The sequence below is a fragment of the Vigna angularis genome, chromosome 10, assembly GCF_016808095.1.
Source record: "Vigna angularis cultivar LongXiaoDou No.4 chromosome 10, ASM1680809v1, whole genome shotgun sequence".
In the NCBI taxonomy this organism is placed as follows: Eukaryota; Viridiplantae; Streptophyta; class Magnoliopsida; order Fabales; family Fabaceae; genus Vigna; species Vigna angularis.
Window position 1 is genome coordinate 15,317,581 of NC_068979.1, and position 22,205 is coordinate 15,339,785.

General features: G+C 37.5%; 1 long non-coding RNA gene across 1 annotated transcript; it reads left to right on the forward strand.

Moving 5' to 3' along the window:
• Positions 1–3,449: 3,449 nt before the first annotated feature.
• Positions 3,450–3,875, forward strand: LOC128194211 (uncharacterized). The gene is made up of 3 exons (XR_008245529.1): positions 3,450–3,548; positions 3,615–3,690; positions 3,779–3,875. It is a non-coding gene; the product is annotated as an uncharacterized LOC128194211 (long non-coding RNA).
• Positions 3,876–22,205: the final 18,330 nt, after the last annotated feature.

The following is a 22,205-nucleotide window of genomic DNA, read 5'->3' on the forward strand; positions in this document are numbered from 1 at the left end:
GTGATAAAAAGAAGGGGTCCAGCCGCCACCTGGAGGAGGTTTTTTTTCTCATGATGGAGGGTTACGGCTAGAGGATTCATGATGCTGGAAGCTGCAATGTAAGGAGCCACCGAGAGAAGGAGGAAGCTGTAATCACACACTTGGACGTATTGGAAGAAGTGAGGCATGCGGTGAAGAGCACACAGCTGTCACGTGGAGAAAAGAAGAGCTGATTCGTTTTGGTGAAAGAGAAGCACGGTCATTTATTGAGAATAGAGGATTTAGTGATTATTTGGAGAAATGAAGCTTGCACACATGGAGTTAGAAAGGAGGTGTCACGGTTTGATTGGGAGAAGCACATTTCATTCTCACGGTGATATTCTATTGGTGATTTTCATTGAGAAGAAACCAGCAGGGGCTTATTTTCATTTTATTATGTGACTTCATTTAGGAATTGCCTTGCTTTCATTTAGGATTTGCTTAGCGGTAATTTTGTTTGGTTTTAAATAGATGTGTTATGCTGATTTATTTTGTTTTAATGCTTGCATCGAGAATCTTTTATATTATATAGGTTTAATCCTTTTCGACATCCCTATTTATGTACGAATGTCTCAATTGGGTCCTCGTTTTTTAAAGTGTATCAAAATGGTCCCTAATTTTGAAAATTGATATCAATTGAGTCCTTTCCGTTAAGTTGGCTGGACGGCGTTAAAAAAATTGATGAGTGGATGCTGAGATGACGAACGAACGCTCGTCCACCAGCGAACGAACGCTCGTCCACCAGCGAACGAACGCTCGTCCACCAGAGAACGAACGCTCGTCGACCTCTTACTGCTGGACGACCGTTCGTTCCACACTGGACGACCGTTCGTTCGGTGGTCGACGAGCGTTCGTTCGCTGATGGACGAGCGTTCGTTCGCTGGTGGACGAGCGTTCGTTCGTCATCTCAGCATCCACTCATCAATTTTTTTAACGCCGTCCAACCAACTTAACGGAAAGGACTCAATTGATATCAATTTTCAAAATTAAGGACCATTTTGATACACTTTAGAAAACGAGGACCCAATTGAGACATTCGTACATAAATAGGGATGTCGAAAAGGATTAAACCTATTATATACATTTAAATGCATTTAGTTTGGAAGCAGCGTATTCATTTATTTCAGCTCACTATTCACGCGTTTTTTAGATTATTGTTTTCGGTGATGGAAGTGCATTGCAAGCTACTGCAATCAACATTCCATTTTCATAGCTTAACCATAGCTTCTTTTATTCTAGTTGAATGATATGTTTTTTTATTTTATTTTTTATTTATCAATTGCTTTTCGAGTGGGACATACAAGTTTCTTTAATTTAGTTGTAATGTTAGCTTAAGTGACCAACCGATTTAGTTTTGTATTTGAAATCGTTTTTACATTTCTGTTTGCATTCGTGTTTTATTCAAGTTCATCCGCAATCACTAAAACACTTTCAAACCCCCCCCCCCTCTTATGTGTTCGACCTATTACCTGAACCACATTTGGTCCTTGAGAGACGACCTAGGAGTCACTTCCTAGCACTATACTCGATTAATTTTGCAATCAACTTTTGTGTGAGGTGCGACCCTCTCAACACCATGTTCCAAATATTCAGCAATTGACAAAGAAACATGGCATCAGCTTGTAGAGCTTCGTTCATCCGAGGTGTGGCAGGTAAGTGCAGTAAAATCATTCAATTCATCATTCATAATTCTCTACTATGACAATTGTTTTATTTTGTCACAGGAAAAAAGGTCAAAAGCATAGGGAATAAGCGCTCAGAATAAAAATCCACACCTATTGTCTCGTGGTGGATATAGGAAGCTTGAAGAAAAAATAATGAAGCAGAAGTCAGATAGTAGACTTCTACTTTCTGAGGGTGGTGACCCTCCTCCTCCTCCTTCACCACCATCTCGGCACGAGAAGTGGAAGTTAGCCCATATAAGACCATCGGGCTCCTACACTTCCGAGTCTGCCAGAGAAATATCTGAAAGAATTGTAAGATGTCATTTCTTATATTTTTACATTAATTTTGTTATATATATTATGTAGATCTTTCTAATGATTTTGAACTTTTGTTATGTGACAGGACTCCTTGGTTGAGCAGAGCTCCCAAGGTCAATTCACACAAGAAGGTCGTCAGAATATTCTTGCCACAACTATTGGACGACCTGAGCACCCAGGACGAGTGCGTGGTGCTGGGACTGGCATAGGCATACAACAGTTTTTTGGGTCTTCCTCGCGTTCGTATTCATACGAAAAGATGAAGGAGGACATAAGAAAAGAGATGACGCAGGAGATCACAAAGAAGGTTCGGGCAGAGTTGTATGATGAAGTTGCTAATATGGTTGCGCGCCAGTTCCAGCAGCATTATGAGGATTATGGCAATCGTCCTCCGCCATCTCCTGTAGCAGAACATGTTGTGCCCCCTACAGGTAAACTTATTTATTTTTGGTTACTAATTTTATTTTTTGCATAACCTAACATTTAATTTGACAGGTAGAATGGTAAAGGAAGTTGTTCAGCTGTCGGTGCCCTAGGGGACGACATGGATGAAACTCGTCCATGTCAGTTATATATTCTTTCTGATACTGGGACCATGGTAGTGGCTCGTGGTACAGTTTATGAGACAGCCACTGTAGTGCATGGTGTACAACTTTCAGAAGATGAGTTCAAGGTCACGGTGGATGAAGTTGTCATAGCAGATGTCGTTCTTCCTGTGCCTACAGATGAGTTCTTCATTGTGGAAGAAGCATTTAAGTCCTTTGTCGCCTGGCCTAGACATTTGGTTGGTGATGTATCTAATCCCCCGGTAAACACTCGTACTATATACTTCTCAATTTTAATATTTACTTCTAATTGACGTTATAACATAACCATTTTTGCATTTAACAGCAGATAGGTCAAGAGGGAAGTCCTACACCGAAGAAGACTCATTTATCTGAGGATGACCCTCTTAGTGCGTAAGACGAGCTTTCTAAAATCATTTCAGATGCACCGATGAATGTACACTGGGATTCTACTACATTTGGAAGAGAAGCTCAGATCCCATTGTACTTGCATCATCAAGATGTTAGGGAGCTTGCATCGGGTAGAGAAGAAATTAATATTACACTCATTCAGCTGTGGATGATGTAAGTTTATGAAAACTTTTTTATATAATTCTATTTCATCAGCTTACTTATATCAGATTATTTCTTCATTTTAGGTATATGTTTGATGTTAGTAACAAGAAGGGGTTCAACGATGTATATGGGTTCATTGACCCCTCTATGACTCATGAAAGAAATAAATTTGATGATATCCAAACATACATCACCACCTACTTTGGAATGGGGAAGGAGATATATTTTCTCCCTTATATACATGGGTAAGTGAAGTTTGTTAACTTCAACACATTCATTTATTATTTTTGGTATATGATTCATAAGTTATTACCAATTTCAGGTGTTATTGGCAGCTACTTGTGATCTCCATACCGGAGAACACTGCTGTCTGGTTTTGTTCATTGCAGAAGTCTCCTCCCAGCCCTCTTAGACATGTAGTAGATTGGTAAGAATCTCAATGTTTCGACTTTTTTTTTATATAAATGTATGCTAAAGGAATTGTTTTTAATAGTTCCCTTGCAACACATATGATGTTATCTGGGAGATCTACTGCTACAGCTAAAAAGCTTGCATGGGTTGCCCTTAAGGTTTGGTATTTTAGTCCATACTTTGTTACATTTGGTTCCATTCAAATGATGTTACTTAACATTTTATAATTATGATGATATATTATAGTGTAATATACAAACGGGGTCATATGAATGTGGTTACTACGTCATGTTTTGGATGATGACCATTATTCGTGCACATTACACCAGTGGATGGGAAACAGTATTATTTAGGTTTCAATTTTATTTTCCCTATAGTTTAGATTTCAAATACACTAAGTTAAATCATTGTATTTTATGCAGAGATTCAATAGGACTGCTCCAAATCCAGAGAAGTCACTTCAACTTGTGAGGAAAGCATTGGCTAAATATGTAATTCATTTATATAATAGTATGTAGTAGATATTAGGATATAGTAAGTTCTAAGTTTATGTTTCTAAGTTGTTTGATGCTTTTCTACATTATTATTCGTTTAACTTTGTACATTACATTGATTTATGCTTCAAACTTGATTTATGATTATAATTGGATTGATTTATGCTTATAAGAAGTTGATTTATGATTCAATTGAATGTATTTATGTTTTATTATAATTTTCATTCAAAATATACGTTTCTGAATTATTCTGGATTGTTCTGGCTGTAAATATATATGCAGGTCTGTTTCTATTGTTGGGAATGTTGCAGAAACAAACCTCATTTTTAAAAAAAAACAAGGATATATGCCTTGGTTCAAGTTAAAACCGAGGTAGAAAAGCACCTTATGATCTCGGTTATGACCACACCAGAAGCAAAAAGTATTGCGTAGAAAAAAAAACACCTCTACTACCTCGGTTCAAGCTACAACCGAGCCAGTAGGGTGGGAAATACGGTCTCGGTTCCCCTAACCCGAGGCATATAGTCCTTCGAAAAAAAAAACCAAAAACTTTACTACTTCGGTTATGGTTGAACCGATGCCAAATCCTCTCCCTTTATGCCTCGGTTCACGCCCGAGGCCAAAAGTAGTACACTTTTTGCCTCGCCTGAATATGCCTCGGTTCGAGAAACGGTGCCTATATGGAAAAACAACCACTGTCATTTCAGGGCATTTGTGCAATTTTGGAAAGTCAGAAAAGCTAAAAGATAAAATTCAGTTGTTGAAATTAATGTAATTTGGGAATATCAACAGAAAATATCTTCCAAATAATGTTATAATTATCTAAATCTTTTAGTTATTTGGAAGATATAAGATAAAAGATTTTGTTTATTTTGATTATTGCTTTAAGTTGTTCTCTCTCTATGTCTTTCATCTCTCTATCAAATTAAAAGCAAAGATTCTTGCATCATAATGTGTTTGAATCTACATGCATATTGATTATATGAGTTCTAGGGTTTCTAGGTTTAATTTAGAATCTACTTTGATTTAATTTAGGAACTTTCATAAGATTAATTGGTTTTTACTATCAATTGAGAATGTACTTTGGTTGGTAGTAATAATTTCAACTATAATCAATTGAGAATTTACTTTGATTGCTAAGAAGTATGGAATTTGCATTTCAACTAACCATTATACTGATGAATGTCCTAGCCTGGTGGAAACCACTGTGTAAAACCCATCTCAAGCTTTTGCTGCAAACCTGATTGGAGGAAATAGACCATACCAGAATTATCATGATTCGTCCTCCAATAGATATCAGCAGAACAGGCAACCTTATGTTCCACCTCAACAAAGGCAGCAATCTCAGCCTGAAATGTCAATGCAAGATTTCATGAAAACAATACTTGAGCAAAATTCAGAAATCAAGAAATCAATTGTAGAGTTGACTCAGAGGATGGAAAAATTAAAGGCTAAGCAGTCAAATAAACTACCTGCACAAACAGTGATCAACCCACAAAATGTAAGTGCTATTACTTTGAGAACGGGTAAGCAAGTAGAAGGCCCTGAAGGAGCCCAAGAGGATGAAGATAAGGAGAAAGAAGGAACACAAATTGATGACAATGGAGGATCAAGTGAACCATCACCTAAGACTACCACTGATAAATCCAGGTTAGTATCCTCTAACTCTTCTTCTAAAACTTCTTCTTCTTATTCTCCACCTCCTCCATATCCAAATCGGTTGAAGCCGAGAAACAAAAAAATGGAGGAATTAGACCAAGAGATGTTAAATATTTTCAAGAAGGTGGAGATCAATATTCCTTTGCTTGATGCTGTTAAGCAAATTCCTAAATATGCCAAGTTTTTGAAAGAAATTTGCACAAATAGAAGGCTTTTTAGGGATAATGAGGTTGTGAATTTGGTAAGAAATGTGTCAAGTTTGATTAAGAAGCATATTGAAATACCGCGAAAATGCAAGGATCCAGGTATGTTTTTTTTTCCATGTGTTATTGGAAATTCAAAGTCTGACAATACCATGCTAGATTTAGGGGCTTCCATAAATGTAATGCCTTTATCAGTGTTTACTTCTCTACCTTTGGGACCTCTTAAGACTACTGGTGTGGTCATTCAACTGGCCAACCGTAGCACAGTTAACCCTGCAGGTGTGCTTGAGGACGTCCTTGTGCGAGTAGACAAGTTAATTTTTCCTGCAGATTTCTATATCTTGGACATGAAGGATGATGAAGGAATCAATCCAACAACTATTATCTTGGGAAGACCTTTCATGATGACAGCACGAACCAAGATAGATGTGCATGTAGGATCATTGACAATGGAGATAGGAGACGAGAAGGTGTGGTTCAACGTGTTGGAAGCTGGGAAGCACCAGATTAAAGATCATTCTTTGTTTTGTATTGATTTATAAAGTGATGTTGTAAACAATTTTTCTTTTTAAAATATGTCGTGCCTAATTTTGGATGAAAAAGGAAACTGTAAAGCAGGTGATATTGAGGACATGGTATTAGTAAATGATACCTCTGTGGCGTCCGAGTGTGATGTTGAGGTGGCTGAGATTACCTTAGACAGTAAAATTTTGCCATCTGTGGTGCAGCCACCCATTTTGGAGTTGAAACCTTTACCATCCCATTCGAAATATGCTTATCTTGAGAGGGATGGGAAACTCCCTGTTATTATATCTGCATTGCTTACTGATGAGCAGGAAAAACAACTATTACAGGTTATCAGAGACCACAAGAAAGCAATAGGCTGGACTTTAGAAGATATTCTTGGTATTATCCCTTCTTTTTGCAGGCATATAATACATTTGGAGGAGGATGTTAAACTAGTGAGACAACCTCAAGGAAGACTGAATCCTTAACTGATGGGGGTTGTAAAGAAAAAGGACACCAAGTTGCTACAAACAGGTCTTATATATTCAAATTCTAACAGTACTTGGGTAGGCCCTATACATGTGGTTCCCGAGAAATATGGAATCACAATGGTCAAGAACGAGAAGGACAAGCTGACTCCTACTCAAGACAGAGGTGGGTCACTGATAACAGTTGAAAAACTGTTATTTTCATGCTTAAAATTGATACTAAAAGCAACCTTTAACACTTAGAAACTAGCTTGGAATCATGCTTTTTTTTCATATTTTTTGAAATAAGAGAGTTGGACAGGTTTATGCTTGATTTCAGTGTTTTATGCAGGTTTTAAGGTGAATTTGGTGAAAGAAGTGAAGAAGGATAGAGATGGAATCAGAAAAGAACTCAAAAAGTGCAAAATGAGAAGCCGCAAGTACCGCTCAGCGGCAGTTTACCGCTGAGCGACACTCTCGAACACCCGTTGGCTTCGATAAGGGATGAAAATGCAGCTGAGGGGAAAATTGACTTTGCGCTAGTACCACTGAGCGGCAGTTTACCGCTGAGCGACAGTTTACCGCTGAGCGGTGGTATTTTGGGCTGAGGCCCACTTTTCTGTAATATTACGTATAATATATAAGCTTTAGGACTTCCTAGGGTTTGTATCTTTGGCTGGAGACGAAGTAAACACACACCTTTCCACCCCTTGGAGGAAGATCTTGGATGCTAAGGCTACCTTCTCATCTCTCTAGGGTTCTATCTTTCATTCTTTCATTATTGTTCATCTAGTTTCACCATGAATATGGTGAACTAAACCTGTTATTGTTGTTGGGGAATCAATGTAGTGTTGTGAAACTCTCATATATGGAATTTGTGTTTTAACATCTTATTTTAAGATACATGCTTTCTTTCATCATTAGTTAGGGTTTTTCCTCCTTGCTTAAAGCTTGCATTGTTTAACTCATTCATTGCCATGATTATTGATTTTGTCGATATGGGAACGTACGGGGAAATCTAGATCCGGGGAATTTCTCCCAATAGCACATTGCCTAGACATAGGAATATGAGGGTTGGTTGTCGTTAAGCTTCTGCACTTCAGAATTAATTATTAGGGATGCTAGGAATTGTATGAACTCGTAATTAAGGACAGGCCTTCTTGCAAGGTGATTTAGAGAGTGGCATTAACATTGATGAAAAGAATGATGAATTCCTAAAGTATATGAGAGTGGATAAGATGAAATTGATTACCCCAACAACATACTCATCCATCTAATACATTAAAGTGTTTGATTTCCTCTTTTCCGTTGATCAAATTCATGCATACATGTTTAGTTATTGTCTTTTTCATTTAAAACCTACAATCAATTGTTCACAAGTCTTAAATAATCAACAAATCATATAACTAACTAGGCCGTGAGTCCTTTGGGAGAACGATACTTGGTCTTACAGAGTTTATTACTTGATACGATTCGGTTACACTTGGCGAGGGTTAAACAGGTTTTTGGCGCCGTTTTTCGGTGTTCATAAATTTGTCATCAGTCACAGAATGTAGTAGTTGACCATCTTAGTAGGATTGAAAAGGGAAAAGATAACATTCCTATCCAGGATGACTTTTCCAATGAAGTCCTACTAGCATTCCTTCCACCATGAAGGAGGTAAGTTCCCTCATACTTTTTCTTTGCATTTTATATATAAGGCATACATTGAGGACAATCCATAGTTTAAGTGTGGGGGTGTGGGGAAACAATTAATTTTGTTCCCTATTTTGTTTGTCTATTTTGTTTACTTTTAATAAATATTTGCATTGGATTTGAGAGTTTGAATCAGTAACTGGAATGCTCATGAATTCAAGAAAAAAATATGAGTCATGTTGATATGAGTGGATTGCTTTTATGATTTGCTGATTCAGTTGACTTGAGAATTTCCTGATTAAATCTTTTGTGAAAGAAATTTGAAACCATGTGAGTTTTGGGCTTAATGTTAAGGATGGACCACCATGTGCCATACCTATTTTTTTTTGTGATTTGCCCATGTTTTGTGATTACTCTAATAGTTAGCTTGATTCTTTGTTGTGCAACTGAGGTGAATATGCATGATTAGATATGATTGAGGCATTTCTCATTTTAGCTACTTGGCGAAATAACTTGTCCTAACATTAATGCATTGGAAACCCCTTTGAGCCTTAAGCCTATTTTTTTCTTGTTTCCAGTCATTGTCAAATGAGAAAAGGAGAAAAAACATATGCTCCTTACCTTAGGAAAGAAGAAGGAGTAATGGATTCTGTTAGAAGTAAAGTTATGAATAAGTGTGTGGGTGAGTACCTCACCCACAAAATAAAAAAAAAAAGCAAAAGGGAAGATGAAAAGTCAGAGTTTTAAAAAGAAAAAAAAAATAAATCTTCCTTAAAAGAGCAAGAAATAGAGTTGTTTTTAAATCAAATGTCATTACTCTTTCTATATCAATTTCAAAAGCTCAGAAATTCCAAGAAAAATTTCCTACCTTTGCCTTGGCCTCAATAAAACCTTAAAAAGCCCTCATGAACAATAATTGCATTTTTTCTAAGGTGTGTGAATGTTAGAATCTTGCTAAATATCAATGTTGTCTACTTACATCGGTATTTTGAGTGTAAACACAAGCCAAAAACACTTGAGAGAGTTGGGAAGAAATAGATACATTTTCACTTGAGTGTTATCTTTCATATTTGATTTTCTTGGGAATTCAAAAAGGTCAACTCATGTGTGAAGAATAGAGTAATTTCAATTGCATGTTCATGACAAAGTGATCTATAGATGATTGATCTATGTCCGGTGTTGTTCATTCTTTTGATCCAAATGCAAATATGGAATGAAATGACTCAAAACAAAGTCTTGGAATTAATCAATTTTGCCTAGGAGTGCAAAAGGATAAGTGTGGGGGTGTGTTGAGTGCATATTTATGCCCACATTTATGCTTTCAAATTCAAATTTTTGATGGGATAATTGTGCTTAAATGATTGATTTTAAGTGAATTTGTGATGATTGGAATTGTTGGGTTTAGGAATTAAAGAGACGTAAAAAGTGAGTTTTAGCGCATAAAATATTCTTGGATGTTCTTATGTTTATTTGTGCAGCTGAAATTATAAGTTTTATTGGTCCAAATGGCAATTCAAGGCCCAAAATCAGATTATATTTGGAAAATAATGTCCAGATTAGACAAACAGACAACTTTTACCCTTGCACCTCCCAATTTCCCTACATACACCCCTCTTCTTTTAAACAGGCCCAATACTAAGCCAAACAGTAACCCTATTCTAAATATACCTCCCAAATTTCCCTACCCATACCCCTCCTAAGCCAAACTTCACTAGATCATGCCACGTGGCAGTCCACCACTAACAGATTGAACCACTCAGATGATGCCACATCACTGATCCTTGCACTCACTAGTGAACCAGTTAGAACACGCCACCTCAGCCCTAACACATGAGCATCATCTTCCACCCACTGGAACCCTAGCGCCGCCGCGCCGCTCCGTCACCAGACAGCCACCATGCCGCCGTGAAGCTGCCGCTATTGCGAGACCAGACGCGAGTTCTCCACCTTCGTCAAATCGCGAAGCCTTCTCCTCCACCCTTGCCGCCGCGCCAGTGGCCACCATCAACCACCAAATCGTACTCCTTTCTCACCGGACAACCATCGTTATTGTCGTGCCACCACCACGCCGCAGATCTGACCAACCACGCCGTGAATCACCACCGTCAATTTTCACCTCCGCTGCGAGCGGCACCATCATCTCTTGAGTTCCATCATCCTCAGCACACCACGATTCACGCTTCTCACCATCTCCACAACACCGCCTCGGTCTCGCCATCACCACCACGGTTTCGCATCTCGACCATCTTCATCTTCTCCATTCTCGGAACCAAATCGCGCCACCGCAAACAACCACCACGCTGTAGATCCAAACAACGCTACCGCTTTTCGCAATCCCTTTTATCGCGCCTCTGCGAGTTTGTGTCTCGACCACCATCGCACAACCATCTTCATCTTCTCATCCACACTTCTCGCGGACCATTAACGCAACCATCAACGAACCACCACCTGCACTCAGAAAAACCACACAGCAAAACCCAGAACAGAAATCGCCACTGCAACCACCGTGGCAACCTCCACATTGTCGAGCCTCTCCTCTTTTTCTCACGGCAGCGTAGGCGTAGGGCAAGCCTTTCCTCGAGGGCAACCACGTGGCGAGCTCCCATTGGGCGCGACCTATCTGGTCAAAGCTGGTCAACAAGGGCTTCTGGTGCAATTTTGGAGAATTATGAAGGGGCTAAAGTGCAGATAGAGGAAGTTTCAGGGCATTTGTGCAATTTTGGAAAGTTAGAAAAGCTAAAAGATAAAATTCAGTTGTTGAAATTAATGTAATTTGGGAATATCAACACAAAATATCTTCCAAATAATGTTATAATTACTAAATCTTTTAGTTATTTGGAAGATATAAGATAAGATAAAAGATATAAGATAAAAGATTTTGTCAACTGAATAAGATAAGTTATCTAAAATAAGATATCTTATAAAAGATATCTTATAAAAGATATAAGATAAGTTATCTAAATCTTTTAGTTATTTGGAAGATATAAGATAAAAGATTTTGTCAACTGAATATTCAGAGCCCAAGCCCAATGAAGCCCTATATAAAGAGACCCAGACTTTACTTCATTCATTCATTCACCACTTCTCTCTCTTATTTCATCTTGTATTCAACTTCATTCATGGAGAGCTAAGCATCTAGGGCTATTCTGCTGTAATTCCATTATGGATTCTGAGGTTAGATTGAGTTAATGCAATTGTTTATTTTGATTATTGCTTTAAATTGTTCTCTCTCTATGTCGTTCATCTCTCTATGAAATTAAAAGCAAAGATTCTTGCATCATAATGTGTTTGAATCTACATGCATATTGATTATATGAGTTCTAGGGTTTCTAGGTTTAATTGAGAATCTACTTTGATTTAATTTAGGAACTTTCATATGATTAATTGGTTTTTACTATCAATTGAGAATGTACTTTGATTGGTAGTAAAAATTTAAACTATAACCAATTGAGAATTTACTTTGATTGATTAGTTTTTTAATTTGGTTAGGTGATTTAAGAATAGACATGATTAAATACAATAGGATTTGATTGAGAATGTACTTTGGTTGAATTCATTGTGAATAATCTAGAAAGGTTTTGCATTTGATTGAGAATTTACTTTGGTTAAATGCGTGATCGCCCTCAAATTAATTAAGAATGTAATTTAATTAATTTGAAACTTAAATAATAATCAATTGAACAATTATCTATGAATAACCGATGATGAATTGATCTTGGAAAAGCAATGGAATTAGCCTATTTCATTTTTAAGTTTCTTATTTGTTCTTTAAACCTTCTCCAAACATCATTTTTATTCTTGAACATTGCATTGCATTCATAAGATTCAAATATTAAAAGGCACTTCCGTATTCGTTGGGAGACGACTCAGGGTTACTTTAACCCTATCTACTTTCTTGAATACTGCTTGGCAATACTGAAGTTGCCTCGAAAAGTAGTATTAATTTGATAGCTTCAACGACAGCTTATAAGAAACAAAAAAATATTTTTTGTTTTATGAACCCGACAAGAATTGACCTTGGTCCTACGTACATCCATTTATAATGGACAATCAGGGATCACGCAGTTCTTTATCTAGAAAAAGGTTTGTGAGTTTGTTTAAAAATTAGGCTTAATTACCTACTTAGTCCCCATGTTCGGAGGTAATTTGCTGTTTAGTACCCGGTTTTAAAAATGTAGGCATTTGATACCTATGTTTTGAAATTTGTATCAATTGAATCCTACCCACTTAACGCCGTTATAATTGATAACGTTTTTCTGACTGTGTATGTGATTTGTGCAATCGTGGCAATGAGGTGGCTTAAGTGACTTGACGTGGCAGGCTTCCTCCAAGACTGAACCTCCAACGTACCGCACGGCCAATTCTCATCCAGTCTTCCTCATGAGCGTTCGTCTTCCTCACGAGCGTTCGTCTTCCTCACGAGCGTTCGTCTCCAACAACTCACGGCCTGCGCCTAACGTCTTCATCTTCTTCAATCACCTCCAACACCCGTGATTTCCCTTCCACCGTCTCACAGCCAACATCACAATCATCAACCAGCATCCAGTTCAACTTTACCCATTAACCAAACTTCCCTCCAGCAACAATCATTATCCCTCCGCCAACCACCCAGAATTCTAGAAAACCAAACCAGATACTGGGACTAAGCCATCAAGCTTCCTTTCATCTCTAATCACCACCAAAGGAGTTGAATCTTTGAACAGGAAACACGCGCACACAACAGAAACCCACCATTCCTAACTACCCAAACACAAAAACAGAAAATAGATAAAGGAGAAGGGGAGAGTCAATCGGCGGCAGCTTCCAAGGCTGACGGCGTCGCGGTTGGGAACGGATCCTGTGGTATTTGGGGTTTGCCGGCGACGCAAGAGGTGGTGGCACGGGTGGCTGGGTCGACGTTGAAAAGAGAAGGAGAGAGACCAGAAGCAACTTGCGGCGGTCTGCTTGGAGGAGGCGGCGGCCAGAACTGCTCTGATGGGCGTGAACGGCATCGCCGGCAGTGGTCCTGGTGGTGCTTAGCGTCGCCGGCGAAACTTCGGATGAGGTAGAGGATCCTCTCGCGGCGGTTGGGACGTGGGTGGCGTAGGTAGGTGTCTCAGGAGTCTCCCGTTCAGAGGAGAAGATGAAATGTTGATGCAAATGAGTTGAACTTGGAGGAACCAATAATGGTGATTTGGCCGTGCGGAAAGGTATCCCCAATTTAAAAAAATGTAACCCCATTTCAAATTCCCAATTCAGCCTGCCATGTCATTGCCACGACGCAATTGATTGCACAAATCACATACACAGTCAGAAAAACGTTATCAATTATAACGGTGTTAAGTGGGTAGGATTCAATTGATACAAATTTCAAAACATACGTATCAAATGCCTACATTTTTAAAACCGGGTACTAAACAGCAAATTACCTCCGAACATGGGGACTAAGTAGGTAATTAAGCCTAAATATTATTATTGATTGATTTAGATTTTTGAAAAGTTAATCCGAAAAAAGATTTGGTTTAACAAGATTGACATCTTTTTTTGGTTTTGAAGATTTTGTATTTTTTATTTATTTAAGAATGGTGGGAAAAAGAAAGAAACGGGCCATAGGCCGACACATACTTATAAAAAAAATTATGATTTAAAAAAACATTATTTGTGTGTAGGAAAAAAATACCTTTAGAAAAAAACTTCAGAGTACAATAAAAAGAGAAAAAGAATGGTGTAGAGGTGACATACCTTTTTAGCTTTCAGTACTCTCCTCTTTCTTCTTTGATGATTGTCGTTGACAGAACCCTTATGAGTGACAAATTTATGAACATCGAAAACGACGCCAAAAACTTGTTTAAGAATCGGCAAGTGTGACCGAATCGTATCAAGTAATAAAACTAGGTAAGACCAAGTATCGTTTTCCCAAAGGACTCACGGCCTATTTAGTTATCTAATTTGTTGATTATTTAAGACTTGTGAACGATTGATTGTAGGTTTTTAAATGCAAAAGACAATAATTAAACATGTATGCATGAATTTGATCAATGGCAAAAAGAGTAAAACAAACACGTAATGAATGATATGGATGAGTATGTTGTTGGGGTTATCAATTTCATCTTATCCACTCTCATATACTTTAGGAAATCATCAATCTTTTCATCAATGTTAATGCCACTCTCTAAATTACCTTGTCAAGAAGGCCTATCCTTAATTACGAGTTCATACAATTCCTAGCATTCCTAGTAATTAGTTCTGAAGTGCAGGAGCTTAAAGGCAACCAATATGCTATTGGGAGAAATTCCCCAGATCTAGATCTCCCCGTACGTTCCCATATCGACAAAATCAATAATCATAGCAATGAATGAGTTAAACAAAGCAAGCATTAAGCAAAGAGGAAAAACCCTAACTAATGATGAAAGAAAGCATGTATCTTAAAGTAAGATGTTAAAACAAATTCCATATATGAGAGTTTCACAAGACTACATTGATTCCCCAACAAGAATACAAGGTTTAGTTCACCATATTCATGGTGAAACTAGATGAACAATAATGAAAGAATGGAAGATAAAATCCTAGAACGGTCGTCCAGTGTGGAACGAACGGTCGTCCAGCAGTAAGAGGTCGACGAGCGTTCGTTCGCTGTTGGACGAGCGTTCGTTCGTCGTCTCAGCATCCCACTCATCAATTTTTTTAACGCCGTCCAGCCAACTTAACGGAAAGGACTCAATTGATATCAATTTTCAAAATTAAGGACCATTTTGATACACTTTAGAAAACGAGGACCTATCTCAGACATTCCTACACAAATAGGGATGTCGAAAAGGATTAAACCTTTAGCTTATTAGTTTTATTTTATCTTTTTATTTTTTCTTTTTATATGTTTATCTTTTTCTTTTTATTTTTTTTATTTTTTTTTCATTTTTTATCTTGTTATCTTTTGACCTTTTTATTTTTTCTTTCTTTCTAGCTATCTATATTTTTATCTTCTTATCTTTTTATCTTTATATCTCTTCATTTTTTTTATCTTTTTAATTTTTTTATCATTTTGTGCTAATTGGGTGCTTTAGTGTAGTGTTCTTTATTATTTGCAGGATCAAATTTGAAAATTTGTACTAGGAGCACAAGATCATCAAGAGGAAAAGCACAACATCTATTGATGAATGCCAGGTGATTGAGTATCTACTGAAGGATACTATGCTATCAGACAGTTACTGATGAGTGTTGATGAAAAGGATTTGCATCTATTGATGGATGTTAGTAGAAGAGTATCTACTGAAGGATACTATGTTTGTATACACCTACTGATGGGTGTTGTTATGTGTCTACTAAAGGATGCTGAAGGATTTTTGGAATGATAGCGTCTACTTATGGATGTTATGTGATTAAGCGTCTACTGATGGATGCTACTGAAGGCCTCTACTAATGGATGCCGATGAAGATGAGAAAGATTAGCATCTACTGATGGATGCTGATGAGAAGGAATCACATCTACTGATGGATGTTGGAAGATTCAAATGAAAGAGCATCTACTGATGGATGCTACTGAGAGCATCTACTGATGGATGCTATGCTACTAGACATTTACTGATGGATGTTATTGACAACATCTACTGATGGATGCTATTGGATCAAGATTTTTATGTTTTTGCTTTATTTGAATTTTGTTTTATTTTTATTTTTGCTTATGTACTTGGTTTAATGAGTTATGTAGAAATGGTTTGGTATGCTGTGATAAATTATTTATGATGAGTAATATTCTTGTGTTTGCTCTATTGTTCTATGATGCATGTTGAGTTAATGATTGTTGAGGCTTTTTAAGCATAGATGGTGGTTGCTCATAGTTTTGTTAAAAACAAATGCATGATTTTAATTGTGATTAATATGTTGGGCAGGATGTTTATCAAATTGTGGAACTTGAGTTAACCCGTGAGAGATTGGGCTCCAGATTTTTTGATTGATTAAGTGCTATTGCTTTGGAAGCATGATTGATTTTGCCTAATTTTCTATGATTGAACCACTTGCGTGCTTGTTACAAATGATCAAGGCCATGTTTTTCTTCTCCTTTAGAGCCAATGTTTATAGGTGAACCCAACAAAGAACAATGTTTCTCTTTATCCTTTTCACTTTGAGCCTAAATTTGAAAAGTGGAAAAACCCTTTTTGAAATCCTTACATTGAGTTAAGTGGAGTATGTTTTTGTGGTAATGGAGAATGGTTCAAGTTTGGGGTGGTGAGAAACCGGAAAGAACTTTGTGAAATTCATTAAAAAGCATTGAGCAAAAGCAAAAAGCAAAAGAAAAAGAAAAGAAAAGAAAAGAAAGAAAAGAAAAGGTTGAGCTCAATGCAAGTAAAGTTTGGGAATGAGTTGAATATTGGTTTCTCACATAAAAAAGGAGAAAGTGATATTATTGTTAATGTGAATGAATGAATTATGCACTCTCTTAACTCAAGGAATTTTGTTGTCTAGAAAAACCAATTTTCTTCTTAGCCCAGCCTTAATACAAGCCTTGAAAAGTCCTTGTGATGATAACTTGCTTGTGAGTGTGCTTGATATGTGGTTAAAAGAAAGGCAAAATTGATTCATGTGACATTGTGATGGTAGAGTGTAAGAGTGTCACCTCACTATACACCTTTGAGTTGAGTGAAACACTTTTGAGTGCTTGAGTGAAATACTTTTGAGTGCTTGAGTGAAACACTATCTTTGGTGAGGAATAGTTCCATGCACTTTATGATAACATTCTTGCTTGGTTGTTGATTATTCATGAGGTTTGCATCTGTTGTGTATGTCTTGATTATGTGAGCACCATAGTTGAAGCTTTATTACCTAAAGCATCATTCTATCTTGACTAATTTTTCTATATTGAGCAAACATGAGTGATTTACTTGTCCTAGAGGAAAATGCTTTTTGGTGTGCTAAACCATTGTAGTATGATTATTTTGTTGAAGCCAAGTTACATTTTGCTTGAGGACAAGCAAAGTTTCAAGTTTGGGATTGTGGTAACGGTTGAAAAACCGTTATTTTTATACTTAATTTTGATATTAAAAACACCCTTTTTGACTTAATTTTGATATTGTGACTCATGTTTTTGCTTTAGTTTTGTGAATAAGAGAGTTGAAGGTGAATTTAATGGTTTTGTACTAGATTCCCTTGATTTTGTAGGCTAATTGAATGATTCGAAAGAAAAGTTGAAGTACCGAATGATTGGAATGCAGAAAAGTCAACCAGAAACCAAAAAAGTCAACCAGTTAACCAGAAAAGTCAACAAGTCAACCAAAATGCTGAAAAGTCAACCAGAATACAGAAAAAGTTGTGTTGAGTGGTAATTACCGTTGAGCGCCACTTTTCAGGTGTCAAAATTACCGTTGAGGGGCAAAAATAGCAGTTGGGGAGCAAAATTTATCAGGCGCTATTACCGCTCAACGGTAAATACCGCTGAGCACCATTCTAAGTGGGCTTCGACCGGTTTTCTTTTGTTTTTATGGGCTTGGACTTGTTTTCTGTTGTTTTTATGTTCTATTTAAGAACTTCCACGTCCTAAGTTTTGTATCTTTTGATGGCTTAAGCACAGAAACACATTTTTCACCCCTTGGGGGTAGATTTGGGGATGGTGACGGCTCTCCTCTTCTCTTTCTCGGGTTTTTCTATCTCTTTCATTCTTTCATTCCATTATTCATCTTGTTCTTCCATGACGATGGAGGGCTAAACCTTATTGTTGTTGGGAAAGATGTAACCTTCTTAAACTCTCATGTATTGAATTTGTTCTTCAAGATCTTTTATAAGATACATGCTTTCTTTCATTAATTGTTAGGGGTTTTTCCTCTTTGCTCAAAGCATGCATTATTTAACTCATTCGATGTCATGATTATTGGTTTTGTCGATATGGACACATATGGGGAAATCTAGAACTGGGGGATATGAGGGTTGGTTGCCTTTAAGCTTCTATGCTTTAGAATTAATTATTAGAGATGCTAGGAATTGTATGAACTCATAATTAATGATAGGCTTTCTTCACCGAGACATCGGGTTTAAGGTAATTTAGAGAGTGACATTAACATTAATGAAAAGAAAGACGAATTCATAAATGCATGAGTAAATTAGGTGAAATCTAAATCCAACAACAATATCATCAACTTCATCCATTCTTTCTTATGTTTAACCTCAATTGATCAAATTGCATTCATGTTTATTTTATTGCATTTACATTCAAAAACCCCAAATATTTTCTTTAGAGTCCTAATTAGTTGAGTAATCACATAACTTGCCGTGAGTCTCTTGGGAAATGATACTTGGTCTTACCATATTTTATTATTTGAAACGATTCGGTTACACTTGCTGAGGGTTAACAAGTTTTTGACTTTGTTTTCGGGGATTGAAAATTTGTTCATCAAGTTTTTGGCGCCGTTGTCGGGGATAAAAATACTTCCGTTGTCGGGGTTCAAAAATATTGCTATCAAGCACAAAAGCTGGAAAGTAAATTCTGCAACATATCATTAAGATCAAAAGTGAGAAAATATAAAGAAGAGACCCTCTGATTTATAGGTGAAGAGGAGCCTAATTTCTGATTTAATTCCCTCCTAAATTCAAAAATGCTGGTGCATTTCCCATTCCGCAAGCACCTCCCTTTTTGGCTCCTTTGCTTGCCTTTATTGATTTAACTTCTTGGAAGGCTCAATCATGGTCTCCAAGATTTATTAGTTCCTACAAAACAATGTATAAGTGCTTTAGTTAAGACAAGAAGAATTTTTATAAGTAACCTTCCACAGAAGTAAAATGTTAGGTGATCCTTCTTCTTCTTAAATCTTCCTTGCCATGGCTCTAGTAAGAGGTCCAATGTGATTTCTTGATGGTCTTCCATCCCATGCATACATGCATATATGCACAGATGCATACACGCATACGTACATATGCACATGCGTGCACAGATTCATACACATGCATGCACACATGCACCCATGCACTGACGCAGTCATGCCCACACGCACACATCCACGCACGCATAAATCCACACATGCATACATCCACACATGCACAAATGCGCACACGTACACACGCACACATGCGCACACGTACACACGCACATGCACACATGCATACATGCACATGCATACATACACATGAAAATGCACACATGCATACATGTATACATGCACATGCACACATGCACACATGAACCCGCACACACAGGCATACATGCATACATGCACACAAGAATAGACGTATAAATGTATACATGCACATATGTCACATGCACACATGCATACAAGCATACATGCACACATACATACATGCATACATGCATACATGCATACACACATACGTACATATGGACATGCGTGCACATATTCATACACATGCATGCACACATGCACGAATGCACTGATGCAATCATGCCCACATGCACACACGCATAAATACACACATGTATACATCAACACACATGCACACACGCATACATACATATGCAAATGCAAACATGCATACATGCACATATTCATACATGCACATATGCATACATGCATACATGCATGCGTGCATACAAACATATGCACACGCATGCACACATGCATACATGCATACATACTTATGCATATTGATGCATGCACATCCTTGCACATATGCATACATGAACCCACACATGCGTACATACATGCATAGATGCACACATGCGCAAAAGAATACTTGCACACGTTCACACATGCCCATATGCACACATGCACACAGGAACACATGCATTCATGCACACATGCACACACACACACACGCTTACATGCATATGCAAATGCACACATGCATACAAGCACACATGCACATATGCATACATGCAAACATGCACATATGCATAAATGTATACGTGCATACAGACATATACACACGCATGCACACATGCATACATGAACCTACACATGCTTATATGCTTACATACATAGATGCACACATGCTTACACACATAGATGCATAGATGCACACATGCATAACTACACACATACATATGCACATGCGTACACATGCATGCGCACATGCATACATGAAAACTTACACATATGCATACATTCACACATGTATACATGCACACACATACATTTCCACACGCATATGTGCACGTACATACGTTTATTCATGCCAACATTCAAACATGTGCACATCCATATATACACACAAGCACATTTGCATACATGCACACATGCACAAATGAACACTTGCACATGTACACACATGCCCAAATGCACAAATGCCCACATTCACACATGCACACATCCACACACGTACACAGGCAAACATGCCTACATGCACACATGCATATAGGCACACATGTACACATGCAACAAGCATACATGCACACATGCATACATGCACAAATGCATAGAAGCATACATGCACACATACACATGAACGCACGCACACAAGCATACATGCATAAATGACACATGTATAGATGCACACATGCATACATGCACATGCACACACGCACACATGAACCCACGCACACAGGCATACATGCATACATGCACACATGCATAGATGTACACATGCATACATGCACATATGTCACATGCACACATGCATACATGCACACATGCATACATGCACACATGCATACATCCACACATGCATACATGCATACATGCATACATGCATATATGCACACATGCCTACACGCATACGTACATATGCACATTTGTGCACAGATTCATACACATGCATGCACACATGCTCCCATGCATCGATGAAGTCATGCCCACACGCACACATCCACACACGCATAAATCCACACATGCATACATTCATATGCATATTGATGCACAACCTTGCACATATGCATACATGAACCCACACATGCATAGATGCACACATTGTTACATGCATACATGCATACATGTAGACATGCATAGATTCACACATGCATATCTGCATACGTACATATACAGATGCATACATATGCATGCACAAAAGCAAACATGCACATAGGAATACATTCATAATGCACACAAGCACAAATGCACGCATCCATACATGCACACATGCAGACATACATACATGTATACATGGATAGATGTATGTTTACCTCTTGGCAAGTGTAACCGAATCGTAGCAAGTAATAATCCTGGTAAGAGCAAGTATTATTTCCCAAGAGACTCAAGGCCTAGACACTTATGTGATTTATTGATTAATTAAGACTCAAGAACAAAGTGTGGTAAGTTTCGAATGCAAAAGACTGAAAAGTAAATATGTATGCATATGATGGTCAATGGGCAAGAAGAAACAAAACACGTGAATTGAAGTAGATGGATGAATATGTTGTTGGGGTTTATCAAGTTCATCTTTTCCACTCTTTTATATTTAGGAATTCATCATTATTTTCATTAATGTTAATACCACTTTCTAAATTACTTTAAACCCGATGTCTCGGCGAAGAAAGCCTAATCATAATCACTAGTTTACAATCTCTTGTCTCCCTAGCAAATAATCATGCATTATAGTGAACAGAAGCTTAAAGGCAACCAACTATCATACTCCTATGTCTAGGTTGGTAATATACTGTTCGGAGAGATTCCCCAGATCTAGACTTCCCCGTACGTCTCCGTATCGACAAAACCAATAATCATGACATTGAATGAGTTAAACTATGCATGCTTTGAGCAAAGAGGAAAAACCCTAACAATTAATGAAAGAAAGTATGTATCATATAAATGATCTTGAAGAACAAATTCCATACAAGAGAGTTTCTAAAGATTTA